This window comes from Humulus lupulus, chromosome 3 (genome assembly GCF_963169125.1).
Source record: "Humulus lupulus chromosome 3, drHumLupu1.1, whole genome shotgun sequence".
Classification (NCBI taxonomy): domain Eukaryota; kingdom Viridiplantae; phylum Streptophyta; class Magnoliopsida; order Rosales; family Cannabaceae; genus Humulus; species Humulus lupulus.
The window spans coordinates 258,545,702-258,560,626 of NC_084795.1; positions in this window are offsets into that span (position 1 = coordinate 258,545,702).

Genomic DNA, 14,925 nt, shown 5'->3' on the forward strand with positions numbered 1-14,925 from the left:
ATGAGTTCTTTGATTCACTTGTTAGGGTCTGTCAGAAATATCAGGCTAGAAACATTTTTTTTGGGAACTCATTAATGTAGATGGCTAGGGACATAGTACACAGATATGGAATCTATGCCTTCTCGCAAGAGATTGAATGATGGTTCTCTTAAGGGTTGACTTTTGGGACTGAAAGGTTATTGAGCTCAAATTCATAATTTAGTTATGAATTAACCTTCACTAGTAGAGTCAATGGTACTTGAGGAAACAAGAGATAATTAAAAGGGTAAAACGGTAATTTTATTCCCGATTAATTATGAACCATTATTAGAGGGTCAAGTTGTATGCAATGATTATATCAATGGACGCTTTATGATTATAAAGTACTCAGTAAATGAAATGTCTAAATTACAAGAATTCAGTCTCATATTTATAGTGGAATAATCATGAGATTAATAAATTAAGATTATTTAATTAAAGAGTTTAATTAATAATCTCAAATTTATTGGAACTTGGAATTATAGGTCCACATAGCGGCTCTATCAACACTATTCAAGGTAAGGGTTGATATGAAGGGAAAAATAGTTTAAAGACATATTTAAGAAGAAATTTGTTCTTCAGGCCAAATATACAATTATATGATAATAGCGATTAATTAATTAATTACAATTTAGTTGTAGTTAACAAAATTAATTAATATTTAATTATCGTATAATTTTTGAAATTATATTAAATAATTAAATTAATTTTGAAATTCAATGAAATAATTAATTAATTATAATTTTCGAAAGTATAATAAATTAAATATTTATTTTCGATAATATTGGATTTAATTAATTGGTAGAATTAATTAAATATCTTTATTTGAGTGGGAGATAATAATCTGATAAGTTCAAATTGGTTCTTATCTAACAAAGCAATTTGAATAAATAAATAAATAAAAATTGAAAAACCAACATCCCTAAAATTAGGGAGGCTACACGTGCACACACAGTCGTGTAAGGGCAAATTTCAGGGATAGGATTTTCATTTTTATTTATTTTATTAATTAATTAATTAATGGATGATTCAAAAATTGGTTTTTGGATTTTTTCATTAATAGAATAATTAATTAATTAAAAATTAAATTGTAAAATGGTTACAGATTTATTTTTAAAATTTGAATATTTTCTTTTAATTATGACTAATCAGAAAAATATTCAGATAAGTGAGACAACTCAGAACATTCGCTCTGTGAAAAATAGAACGATAGGTTTCTCTCCCTGAAAAATAAAGAACCAATTCTCAGGCCAATTCTCTTGATCTCATGTGTTGAGTACATCAAGTAGAATCACAAATAAACTATCCTTCATTTCTCTAAGTGAGTACGTGGGAGCTTATGATTAATGTATGTATATTAATGGATCCGCATATTCAAAGGTAGTTTGAATATGTTACAAAAATTTTGTTGTACACTGGGCCAGCCCCACCACCATTCCGCTGCGTATTAGGAAACTCGTTCCTAACACGAGGGACTAGCCTCGGCCTCCACCGGCATCAGGGTGAACACTCGAGCTGGAGTCAAGCTGTCCACCTTCCCTGCATCTCCTTTCTTCACTGCTGGGCAGTCCTTCTTGAGGTGTCCCACCACCCCGCATGCATAACAGGCCTTAGCCCGACATTTGCCCAGATGGAGTCTTTTGCACCTCGTGAACTCAGGATAGCTCCTCCATGAATCACCGCCTCCCTGGCGGCCACCCTGAGTACCCCGACCTCTCCTATCAGGACCAGGAGCGGTCGAAGCATCAGGGGTCTTTCTCTTCAGATCACTGGGGCCTCCACCCCTACCAGACCCAGAATATGGAGGCACCGCCCTATGCCCTCCCGCTTTGCTGCACTCTCTCTCCATATCTTATTCTCTGCTTTCTCAGCAGTAAGAGCCTTCTCTACAGCCTGGGCATAAGTTGTCCTCCCAGGAACTGTTGTAATCCTCACATCTCCAACTATCATAGCATTAATCCCTCTGATAAATCTATCCTGCCTAGCTGCATCAGTAGGCACAAGATCTGGTGCAAACTTCGCAAGCCTGTCAAACTTCAGGGCATATTCTGTAACTGTCATGCTGCCCTAAACCAACCCCACAAACTCATTTACCTTCGCTTCCCTAATGGCAACATTATAGTATTTCTGACTGAATAGATCCTTGATTCCTTCCCAACTCAGTGTAGGAACATCTCTAGTCTATGATGCCACTTCCAACCAGATACAGGCACCCTCTCTCAGCATATATGTGGCACAGGCCACTCTGTCATGTCCCTCTACCCTCATGAAATCTAGGATAGTAGTAATCATGGTCATCCACTGTTCAACCTTCAGTGGATCAAGTCCTCCCTCAAAGATCGAGGGTTGCTGCTTCCTGAACCTCTCATACAACAACTCCCATCTGTTACCAACCTCCACCAGCTGTACAACTGGTACCACTGCAGGTGGCACAATAGGGACAGCACTCCATGATGAAGCCTGCAATCGCAGAATTCGGATCTGCTCATCCTGGCTCTGTAGTCGTGCTTGCATGTCTGCCATAAGTTGCTACCAGTTCTCAGGGACTGGCAGAGGGGTCTGGTCCTGGTCATCATCTCTAGTCTCAGACCTGGTGCTGGCTAGTCATGTAGATTTTCTTGGACACATAGTTATCCAAGTTAATTTGCAATCAACGACTTGGTGATCAGACTATATTAATAGGGTAATAATCCTTTCACGATCCACCATTGGGACTCGAACATTCACAAACAATCAAGATATAGCAGTTTATCCAAGTATCCATCCATATATTCATTCACATGCATAGCAATGCTAATAAGTATGCCTCAATATCATCACACAATAGTCAAGGGCCAGGCCCTATCAGTGTCTCATGATCTCTATTAATCAAGCAAATATCAGCATTCATATTCCATTCTAATTATTTAAGCATATAATCATGTATACACAATTACCAAACCCTGAGTCGAGCTTGTCTTTAACGGCAAATGTACATGTCCAGCCAATCCTCAGGAACCCTTAAACCTACGACGCTCTGATACAAAGTTGTAATACCCTGGATAGCCAAGACTGTTACACAGTGTGTTTATAAAGGTGCAAGACTCGTTAATCAAGTCATTTAGTTATAAATGTGTTACCAAACTACAGTTGAACTAGGGTTAAAATATTTTTGCCACAAAAGCTACATCTCTTATAATCAAACATTTTACATGGGATCCCAAAAGTAATAACGTTAAAAGACAATTTACAAAATTTCAGGATAAAAGTACAGCTACTAGCCACTCTAAGGGCAAAACAAACATTTAGGCTTTTCTTGTCCTGTACCACTCCTCGACTGTGGCGGCCGAACAGTTGTCCATGTACATTAAGCCCCAAAGCTCTCCGTCTCAGGACTGGTCCACCTTGCCCTTGCCTTTACCTGCACCACGTAGCACCCGTGAGCCAAGGCCCTGTAAGAAAACACAACAATAGAGCATAATCATCAAACAAACAACCAGATAACTCATACAATATAATCATATACTCAACAATCCAGATATTCACAATAATCAAGCATTCAGCATACCAAGTTCATCATTTCATACTAATAACCAATTCACATATGATAACCAGTGTCAACGCCCTTAGGTCGCACCCCCTATTTATCCCACTGACTCCGCCCAGCTTAAACTGAGCTCAATGAATATCAAGCTGTCCTCGGCTACCAGTGGCCGAGCCACGCCCTGTGCGTAAATATTGATTCTGGCACTCTTAGTTCTTTTATCACATGTCCCACGGCGTCATACCATCTATGACATCTTAGCAGATATAGGGAGCTCTTAGTCCCAATACAATCACATAACCGGGTGCAGTTTTCTTACCTTTGGATTCCGGTAGCTTTGATCAGTGATGACACCCCTCAAGCACGATCCCTTCCGAGCCCTAGCATACACCTAGTCACAGCCATAGATCATAATCATCACCAAACTTCAATCCCAAAAACCTAACCTCAGGACCAATCCCGAGCCCTCGGGAAGCCTTAATTCCACCAAACGGGGTGGTGGAATCAAACCCCGAGCCCCCGGGCAAAAACCCTAGGAAATAACCCAAAAATCCCCTTCTGGGAACAGGGTAGCGCTACAGCGCCCTAAAATTGGCACTACAGTGCTACAAACAGAGTCAAAAACGCCCCAAGCATCCAAGCCTAGCGTTGTAGCACCCTAAGGCTAGCGCTAGTCACAACCAGACAACACCCTGTTTTCACCTCTTCGAACTTCCTCAAGCCAAAACCTTTCGAACCTCAGCCAAACTCCAAAACAAGCCTACCAACATCTATATCTCACCCCATATGACCCAACCATACAAAACTCAATCACATGCACCCCAAAATAAAGAAATCACCAAAGTTGAGCTTATAGCTCAAAAACTCAACAGAAAACAACAGAAACTTCAGGACTTTAGAGCTAGAATTTCATACCTTCAATGGAGACTCTCAACCTAGATTATCCCTAGTGTCCTTTTAGCCTCAAGCCCTTCACTTCCTCATGCTTATCCCCCTTGATTCCATCCAAAAATCAAGTTTAGAAAACCATCTCAGCCAAAACCAGAAACACAAGAGAAGAACCTAGAAACTTACCTCAGTTGGATGCCTAATCCCTGCTAAACTCTCAAACTTGATCAATGTCCCAAGTGCAAAGCCTTAGCCTAAAGATCCTTTGAATTTTAGCTCCAAAAGGCCCCAAGAATTGAAGAAGGAATCCCAAACCGTGAGAGAGAAGAGACTTATATGTCTTTTTCCTTCTTTCCTTTCTTTTCTTCAGACTTCTAAAGCTTTCTACATATTCCACTAAGGCAATAAAGCCAAAAACAACACTTATCTCTAATTTTAAACACCAAAAGATCAAATTTCCCTCCCAATTAAAACTAAGCTTTTAAACCTCCAATGGGCATTTTAGTCATTACTCCCAATTCCCGCTAATTCCTCGAGTGTCTCTAATATTTACCTCTTACTTCCCAACACCTAACTAATCACCAATTGTATTCCTCAATATCAAATAATCTCCCATATACTTCTTAAATTCTCATAAATACCCCCAGGCTCGCCCCGAGCCGGGTATAAATCCTCGTCGTGACTTTTTCGCTAAACCGCTCACTAGGATCGCCTCAAGTCTCAAGCTACAAATATATCCACATAATAATGTGGTCTCAACAATTTATCACAGATATTTACATTTATGCCCTCGACGGGCCAAAATTACGAATATGCCCTTCTAACCTAATCAGGGCCTACATGCATACTAATACACATAGTCATGCATCACTGATATCCAAATAGTCATATAAACATTGTTGACGGTAAGAACTCGTCAACGATTGATGGTTAGAAAACTTCAATCTCTATATTATAAGAAGCTATGAATTAGATAGAAAGAACTCTAAACAACAGGAGAAAACTCAGGCAAGCATGAGAACCAGAGGCATATATTTCATAAGTCTCGTTTTTACATTCAGTTTTCCAACCCCTTAGCCTGAGGGGTTGGAGCCTATTTATAGGGGAGGCTCTATTGGCCCAGGATACAAACAAGTCCCAGACCACTGGGACGTACATAGGTACTCTGATAAAGTAGTGGCTCAGGGCGTAGTGGTGTCTACCCTGATGGTGTCAGAGTCGTGGCCTTGGACATAGTACTGTCGGCTCTGGCGCATGGTCGGGGGTGTCCAAGTGGTCTCACCACTCTTCGTACAGGTCCGTACCGCCACTACTCCTCAGACGCAGATCATAGGGTCATGCCTCTGTTCTCTCCATAACCGTACACCCCGTGTCAGCGCACGTGTTCCGTACTCGGTGGTCCTCATCAATTCCCGTTCAATGCTCCATGTTCGTTTGGCATATCAACAAGATTCCCCTAAGTGATCTCATGCCTGTGCCAAGGAGGCTTCATCCTATGCATGTCCTGAGAAGTCGAAGTGCCGAGGGTCAGGGCCGGCCTATGCGGATCGCATAGACACGAGGCTAGGAGCACGGGTACCTCAACACACCCCTCACCCTCGCATAGCGAGGCTGCCTCTCCTCCTTCCGAGTGCAGCGTCGCGAGGCTAGGAACACGGATACCTCAACACAGCCCTCACCCTCGCATAGCGAGGGTCCCTCGCATAGCGAGGCTGACGTTCTTCCTCCGAGGTGCAGCGTCGCGAGGCTAGGAGCACGGACACCTCAACACAGCCCTCACCCTCGCATAGTGAGGCTGACGTTCTTCCTCCGAGTGTGGACGAGGCTTGATGCCTGCTGGAATGGGGTGCACGCGGATGGCCAGCTGGGGACCCTCGCATAGCGAGGGTGAAGCTTGGCAAGTGGCCGAAGTCCCTCGCCTAGTGAGGGTGACTCTCTTACCCCAACTCCCTCACCATCATGCGATGCCCTTTCAGGATGTCTCGTAGTATAGAGCTTCACTCGTGAATAGAATTCACAAGGAAAAAATTCCACATTTACACTTCCCCCCGAGTCTATAAGTACACTTTTAAGTGTGTTTGTAGACTCTCTCTATTTTTCTTGCTTGACACGCACGGCCAGCCTTGGGGGACTTAGCCTTGGAAATTTTTCCAACGTCGCTTGAAGAAGCCCGAAGTGTGGCTTGGAGTTGTGTTTCTTCTTAGTGTTTGAAGAAACACAATAGCCACCTAATACTTGGGGGATCCACGTAAGTTCCTAAGGTTGTGTAAGGACTAATCATCCTCAATCGCAGATCCCAAGTTTCGAAGCCACTTGTCCACACCAAGATCTGCGTAGCCTAGTGGCATGCTCTCCAACTTATTTTCACGAGTTCAAGGGTTCTATCCTCCTCCAAAGCTCTTGAGGTGCTCTTTCCCTTTTTTTTTTTATCTTCTTCTTTTTCTTATTTTTTTTTTAAACTTACGGTGCTCTAGTAGGTCCCTCTTATTGCCGTTGTTCGTGGATCACATATTTTTCTTTAATCTGATGGCGATAATCTTTCCGGTGCACCTTGATTATACTCGTAAGGACACATTAACCCGTTGGGCTGTTGGGGTCCTTTTATATTCATTGCGCGCGCTTGTTATTTTTTTGCGAGAAGCGTCCTTCTCGTCCTTATACATAGTACTATTTTTTTTTCAAGGGTCCCTTGTAAGACCCTTTTTGGGCTAGCCGGCTTAATGGCCGATCTAGACTTATCGGGTGATTCCCTCCTTACAGCCTCACCTCTTGGGGTTTCGGCCTTTCGTTGGAGGTCATCCTTTTAAACTGTTCCCTTGATATTCATAAGGGTAGCTAATCCTTTTGAATATAAGAGATTTTTCTTTCTTTTTTTTTTTTTTACTCGTGCCTCCTGTCCTACCCCCCAAGTGCTTGGTGAGGTTTACTTCAGCAGGAAGTTCGGTTGATGCTCGCATGAAAAAGAAAAATCACATGTGAAGTTGTGAACATTTTGATTCATAGTAATAAGATTACAACGACATGCATATAAGAGGCTTACATCTACTTGGGAGGTTATATAGGCCACCCCTTTGATTCTCGTCTAATAGGCTAACCTAACATGCAACAAATTAAACGCAGATACTACTTGCATCAGACGTGGGAGTCTTACCGCTGGTCTTACCCGGTTAGGCCCTCTATGATTATGGGGTCTGGTTCCTGTGGGTCTGTGCTTCCTTCATACGGGGTCATATGAGGCTCCTTGAAGTTGGCTGGGAGTCGGACGGCTTGGATCTCTTTAGTGAAGGGTGATTCATGATCGAACTCATCTTCGAGGGATTGTCCTCTGGGTACGATGACAATCTTGCTCCGCAGGCTCCTCATCTCTGTATCGAGGCCTTGCCTCCTTTCCTTCAAGGAGTCTCTCAACATGGAGGGGTTGACATCTTCTTTTCCTTTGTCGTCTCGGGGGACAGTAGGAGGGGTAGTCCTCTTATCCGCCCTCTTCTTGTTTGAGCTCCTCTTGTAGGTCTGAGGGCGTCCTCTTTGAGGTGACCTCGATGTCGTTGCGAGAGCCACCATTGTTTCCTTGCCTTGGCCCCTGGGGGTGGCCTCGGCGGTCCGGGACGCTCATGCGGCTTCTCCCTGGGGGTGTTACTGGTGGAGTGTCTGGTCCTCCCATCGTCTACTGGGACAGCGGTTTCCCGACCCTTCTCTTTCCTCTTGGGCAGGGTCACGTTTAACTTACTTTGCAACAGGCCATTCAGCACCTCCTGCATGTTCTCCAAGGTAGTCTCCAGTTTTTGGTTTTTTCGGTGCAGCTCACGAATCTCCTCTTCATAGAAACGAGACTTAGAACTCGAGCTCACGGAATGGACCCGGGGTTGCTTATCATGTCTACGCGTCGAGGGGCCCGGGTCTTGCCGGCCGGAGTTCGGTACCTGTGGTGGTTTGGGAGGAGGGAACTCGTTGGCATTCCCGGGTGGTGTAGTAGTTGTCCTTGGAGGATTCTCACCGGGCGGGATGGCCGGTGACGAGGCCTCCCTATCATTATCGTGAACCTCAGGGTCCCTTGGGGGATCTATGTCTCGGGGTGGAGGTGGATCCTTCATGGAGGCCTTCAGCTGGACTCCGGTAAGGTGGACCTCCACCTCTCGAGGCTCCCTGAGTCACTTTTAACGTCTTGGCATTTCTCCTTGCCAGAAGTAATGGCAGAACAGTAGCTTGGTGCTTACGTTCCCACAGACGGCGCCAAACTGTTGACGGTAAGAACTCGTCAACGATTGATGGTTAGAAAACTTCAATCTCTATATTATAAGAAGCTATGAATTAGATAGAAAGAACTCTAAACAACAGGAGAAAACTCAGGCAAGCATGAGAACCAGAGGCATATATTTCATAAGTCTCGTTTTTACATTCAGTTTTCCAACCCCTTAGCCTGAGGGGTTGGAGCCTATTTATAGGGGAGGCTCTATTGGCCCAGGATACAAACAAGTCCCAGACCACTGGGACGTACATAGGTACTCTGATAAAGTAGTGGCTCAGGGCGTAGTGGTGTCTACCCTGATGGTGTCAGAGTCGTGGCCTTGGACATAGTACTGTCGGCTCTGGCGCATGGTCGGGGGTGTCCAAGTGGTCTCACCACTCTTCGTACAGGTCCGTACCGCCACTACTCCTCAGACACAGATCATAGGGTCGTGCCTCTGTTCTCTCCATAACCGTACACCCCGTGTCAGCGCACGTGTTCCGTACTCGGTGGTCCTCATCAATTCCCGTTCAATGCTCCATGTTCGTTTGGCATATCAACAAGATTCCCCTAAGTGATCTCATGCCTGTGCCAAGGAGGCTTCATCCTATGCATGTCCTGAGAAGTCGAGGTGCCGAGGGTCAGGGCCGGCCTATGCGGATCGCATAGACACGAGGCTAGGAGCACGGGTACCTCAACACACCCCTCACCCTCGCATAGCGAGGCTGCCTCTCCTCCTTCCGAGTGCAGCGTCGCGAGGCTAGGAACACGGATACCTCAACACAGCCCTCACCCTCGCATAGCGAGGGTCCCTCGCATAGCGAGGCTGACGTTCTTCCTCCGAGGTGCAGCGTCGCGAGGATAGGAGCACGAACACCTCAACACAGCCCTCACCCTCGCATAGCGAGGCTGACGTTCTTCCTCCGAGTGTGGACGAGGCTTGATGCCTGCTGGAATGGGGTGCACGCGGATGGCCAGCTGGGGACCCTCGCATAGCGAGGGTGAAGCTTGGCAAGTGGCCGAAGTCCCTCGCCTAGTGAGGGTGACTCTCTTACCCCAACTCCCTCACCATCATGCGATGCCCTTTCAGGATGTCTCGTAGTATAGAGCTTCACTCGTGAATAGAATTCACAAGGAAAAAATTCCACATTTACAAACATGCTTTTAATCATTTAGATCACATATAATATAGTTATGCCCTCCCGACACACTAATCAAGGCCCTTAAGCCTTATTAGTAAATTTGGGTCGTTACAAGGAATGTCCCTGGTTGGGTTGGTTCTCGCAGGGTTTTGAGATGACACCCTAGGTCGGTTATCTTTGACATTTACCTTAGGCCTTGTTTGAGCTGGTTGTGCCCTTTGTTCAACCATTCTAGCGGTCGTACTTCCTCGTGGTCGCCCCCTGGTCCTCCATGGGGGTGTTTGGCCTTCAGCTGCCCGTCTCGCCATCTCTCCATTTAGCCGAGTAGCCTTGGCTAATCTTTCATGCACCCTTCGATTTTTTAGCTCAACCCCTGATACATACCTTTCAGGATTTTAATAATCTTGATTAGTAGGTCTTGAACTTTGACCAGGATCCTGAGGGGGATTTCGTTCTCTGGGTGACGATGAGGCACTCTCCTCATCAGAACTCTAATTGAAAACTAGCTATTTGTCAGGCCTTCAAAGATGCTCCTCAGTGTGTGGAGTATTCTCCTCAGGGATTTGCAGAAGTGGTCATCCACTGGTTCCAGGGATATTCAAAGCAGCCATTGTTGTCAAACTAAAGGTTTGTAAATGATTGCTTAATGCTCTCAATGAAAGCACCAAACTGTTGACGTCATTTTTCGTCAACTAAATGTCAATTTGGGGTAGCAGGTACTTATTCTTAATCGTCACCTTATTCAGCTCGCGGTAATCTATGCACATCCGCATGCTTCCGTCCTTTTTCTTTACAAATAGAACCAGTGCTCCCCATGGCGAATGGCTGGGTCTAATGAACCCCAAGTCTAAGATTTCTTGTAGCTGCGTCTTTAATTCCTTGAGTTTGGTAGGTGCCATTCGGTATGGTGCCTTGGAGATAGGCTCGGTGCCCGGTACTAATTCGATTATGAAGTCAATTTCCTGAGTTGGCGGCAACCCTGGTAAGTCGTCGGGAAATACTTCTGGGAATTCCTTTATGATGTTAACGTCTCCAAATTTAAGTGGTGTTTCCTTTACCACATTTGTGACACTAGCTAAGTATGCTTGACATCCTTTTTCTATCATCCTCTGGGCTTTGAGAGATGATATAAGCGGTGTGTGTAGTCCTGAAACTTGTCCCATAAAGCACAGTCTCTGGCCTTCAGGAGTCTCGAACGTCACTTTCTTTCATTTGCAGTCAATAGTTGCGCCATGCCTTGCTAGCTAGTCCATGCCTAGTATCACGTCGAAGTCTTTGATCTCCAGTTCTATCAGGTCTCCTTCTAATTCTATGTCCTCAATCTTGATTGGTACACCTCGTACTATCCGTGATGATAAAACTACTTTGCCCGAAGGCAACTCTGTTACAAACCTAGTTCTAAATCTTTCACAAGGTTTGTCTAGTTTTTCTATCATTCCTAACAAGATATACGAATGAGTGGCTCCCGAATCAAATAATACAGAACATATATTATTGAGGATAGAAACCTGACCTGTAACCACTTTATTACTAGCATCAACTTCTCCTTGGGTTAAGGCAAATACCCTGGTAGGAACCATCTTGTCTTCCTTTTTCCCCTCTGGCTTTAGCTGGGGACAGTCTCTCTTCTGGTGTCCTTCCTGACCATAGTTGTAGCATCCCTTGGTGTTTGCCCGAGATTCACCAGGATGTTTCTTCTGGCATTTAGCACATTGCGGGTATTCTACATAACCCAGCACATTGTCAGGATGCCTTCTTTTCTGACCGTTATTGTTATTGGATTGATTGCTATTGTTTTTGTGGTTGTTCCGACTAGTCTGAGGTTGACTCTGCTGTTTAGGCTCAGGCTTACTGGCTTCTTCTTTACTAACATTTGCCTGAAGCCTTTCTACTTCTATTGTCGTTTCCAAAACATTGCCATAGGTAGTATTTCCTGGGTTTGCTAGCTTAACCCCTAGCTCAATCTTCAGTCGAAGTCCTGTAACGAACTTGGTCACCCTTAGAAAGTAAGTTGGAACCATTTCCAGTGCAAACTTGGCTAATCGCTCGAACTGTCGAGCATATTCTGTCACTGATAAACTCCCTTGCGTCAGACCAGCGAACTCCTCGACTCTTGAAGCGATGACTGCCGAATTGTAGTTCTTTTTGTGGAATAGCTCCACAAATCTGGTCCAAGTCATGGTGGCGACATCATGAGTCTGCTGAACTAAATCCCACCATATTCTAGCATCTTTCTTGAGCAAAGAAAAAATGCAGGATATGCAGTCCGCGTTGCCGAGATTCATGTGCGTCAGGATTGGCTCCACATTTCTGAGCCATTCTTCCGCCTCGAAGGGGTCTGTTGTCCCTTCAAAGTTTGAAGTGTGTTGCTTACGAAACCACTCATAAACTGGCTCCATGTGCTGAGCTGGGTATGGCACATAGTTCGCCATTGGCCATCCCCCATAAGGAACAACTCGATGGGGTGCTTGAGCCATTTGCTGAGGCTGTGGCAGAGGCGGAGGCTGAGTCTGAGGCTGAGCCTATTGTCGTTGTTGCTGCAGTAATTCCTCAACTTGCTGTCGCAGTCTGGCAATTTCTACAGAGTTGTCAACCGACGGCGGCGCATTTCAGTTGGCAGTAGCACGCACTCCCCTTCTGCAAACTGGAGGGGCTTCATTGCTCTCAGGAGCAGCGTTGGAGACATTAGCATTGTTGCGATCAGACCTTCAGAGCGACATCTTCAACAGAGTTCTAACAGTTGAGAAAAACATGTTAGAACTTTACCCTAATAGGCTCTAAGGAAAAAACTTAATCTAAACAAACATAACTCAGACCTATAAATTATGATTTCTTATGAAAGTTATATAAGCCTTCTTTATTATTTAGAGTGGGTTTCTATACTTGAAAAATAAGTCATCTTTATTATTTTCTAAGTCTGTTTCTAATCATCCTATATGACTTAATTCTCAGGCTCGAAACTCATCGTTGTTCCAAAGTTAACCATATTGAGGGAGGGCTGGGATCAGCAAAATCGTTCCCACTACTATGGCCCTCTAACTCTCAATATAGAGAACCCGGTTCATTGATTTGTATCCACCCTCACCGAACTTAGTCATTATTCATTAAATTTATTATTTATTATGATTGCAAAAGAAAATCAAACTCATACATGTCATCAAAATAACATTGATATTTATTTGGAAAAAAAAATTCACTATGTACAATCATAAAAGAAAACAAATAATAAATTAAAATAAATAAAGAAACTAATCTATTAAAAATCGGGATCTTCTACATCCGATCTATACAAATCTAACATATCTTCGTCTATTTCCTCATAGTCATCACTATCTTGAGCCTCAAAATGCCCTCGAGGAAGATTCATAAAAATTCTATGTTTTTTATCATTTGTGAATTGGAACTCCATCTTAGAGGTGAACCTAAGTATGAGGAAATAATATCTCATAGCTACTGGTAATTCATCTTCATCATCTATCGTCTCCCATATGTCTTCTAAGGCTGCAATTACAGTAGGATAATCTTTAAAAAGTCTAATCACTAAAACATATTGCTCCATAGCTCTCATCATGATTTGCTTAGATTCTTGGAGGTGACCTATCTCCCTGTGGAATAAAACTAGTCTCTGAGTGATTCTTTCTAACACTCCTACGGTGTTTCTTGGTTCTCTAATTCTTTTTTAAGGCCTTAATGGCTCGGATATCCTCATAAGTTAATGCTCCATTCATTCTTAACTGAAAACATAAAGGTTGAAACGTTAACTATACATACAAACATAATAACTATAACATAAACACTTACTTGGCGGTTAGATTCGGAGCTTGAGCGTGTGTATCAAGGAGAACTTCATGCGAATGAACCGTTGCTCTGATACCAACTGTAATGACCCAAGTAATTCTAAGACTTTGAGCCATTAAAATTACTATACATAGACATTATTCTTAAAAAAATTATACATACAAAACACTCATAACTTTATTAAAAACTATAAAGTAATAGTTGAAACACATAAATGCGGGGTATGGGATCCCATTGTTTGAAAATAAAACATAATTTTAATCTTATATATATTTGTTACAAAACCAAGTGCGGAAAATACATAGAAAACATAATTAAAAAGACTGAACACAACGTCGTCCTCGAATCGTTCACACAGTCCATCGACTCTATTCTTCCTCAATACACAACCTCAAGCTGCCATGAATCCTTCCACTGCCATAACTATTTTCCTTACCAATATCAGGATATGAGAACAAAGACGAGATTTGGAACACTCCTAAAAACCAACAATGAGAAGGTGAATATTTCTAAAAGAAGGAGATGAAAAAGAAATGAATCTAAACCACCGAGAAGAAGAACTTACCAAGAAACCTTAAGTTCAAAGAACTTAAATACCTAACCAAGAGTGGAAAACTACGAGTTGGGATTTGAGTAAAGAAAACTAATGGAAACTAAAGAGTTATACAGAAATGAACATAAGATTAGGAATACCTTTGGATGTACTAGAACCGAACTACACCTTGATATAGAAAAACACATTATTTATCTTACTTCTCAAGTGTTTATAAAGCTTATAACCCAATCCAAGTGTTTATCACTCTATAGCAAACCTAGCCGCTTGAAGGCTCCGAACACAGCTTGAAGAATGAGAGAAATGGTTGGGTACTAGGTCCTATTTATAGAGTTCAAGGAGCGAAAAGATCTTCTTTTAGCTTGAATAAAAATAATGAATATTACTTGAAAAAAATTTGAATATTCGTTCAGCAAAGGCTTAAGACTTGGTCAAAAACGTTCAGAGGCTTGCTAAGAGGTTAAGGAATAAAATGAGCTCGGTTTCAAAAACGTTTGAAAAATTTTCCCTGGGGCCGATATATCGCCCATTGTAGGCAATATATCACCTGGGCTTATGCCTCAAGCGTTCGCCAATGCGTTTGTGCGAAGTTCACGTGTTTTCGTATTCCCCGTGTGGCGATATATCGGCATATGCTGAAATATTATACACGTAATTGCACTTTTTCAACTTAATTTGAATTTGGTAAACAGCTTTGACTGATTCATATAACGTTTTTAAAGCTGCTGGCAGGTTCTAGGGTTTTCAAATATTTCTTTTATAAAACTATTCATCAAAA